The following is a 709-nucleotide window of genomic DNA, read 5'->3' as shown; positions in this document are numbered from 1 at the left end:
AAGGTTGGTACAGTCATCAGGATTCAAGGCCAGAAAAGGTCAGCTTTCAGAGAGGTTTGGGGGACTTTGCTGGCACTGTAACAAACCTGGCCACAAGAAAGTTCAATGCTGGAAACTTCAACACAGAGAAGATGACACAGCAGGAAAGGCTGCTACCCAGGGAGGTTGTTGGAACTGTGGAGAGCAAGAACGTATGAGGAGCCAGTGTAAGAAGAATACTACCAATAAGTTAGCTACAAGGAGACCAGTAGTGGTTGGGGTTGAGGGACACCCACCAACCCCCATCATGAACGTCCCAACAGCTAGGTGTAAAATACCAAGCACACATAGTGTCTACGTGACAGTAAAACTGGATGGCCAAAGGTGCAATTTTGTCATAGATTCTGCATCTCAGCAAACCCTTGTGAGTATCAAGGTGCTGGATCACAAAGGAGTACCAGAAGCCATATAGAAGCTCTGTGGTGTGACAGGACATTATGCAAGGTTGTGGGGACCAGTGTGGGTAACTATTGAGCTCATAGGCATGAAGGACAGACACAAAGTATACTTGGCTGATGTTGAAGACCAATGCATATTAGGGTTGGACTACTTACTACCGAGGAAGTATATAATTAATTTTGATAAAATGACGTTTGGGAACAACAAAGGTCAAATTCCGGTAAGTGTTAAAAAAGAGGTTGAGCTAACCAGGTGTCATCAAGGTGAAGTC

The sequence above is a fragment of the Limulus polyphemus genome, unplaced genomic scaffold (assembly GCF_000517525.1).
Source record: "Limulus polyphemus unplaced genomic scaffold, Limulus_polyphemus-2.1.2 Scaffold1139, whole genome shotgun sequence".
Classification (NCBI taxonomy): Eukaryota; Metazoa; Arthropoda; class Merostomata; order Xiphosura; family Limulidae; genus Limulus; species Limulus polyphemus.
The sequence above is the reverse complement of the archived record's forward strand: the minus strand, read 5'-3'. Positions refer to the sequence as shown.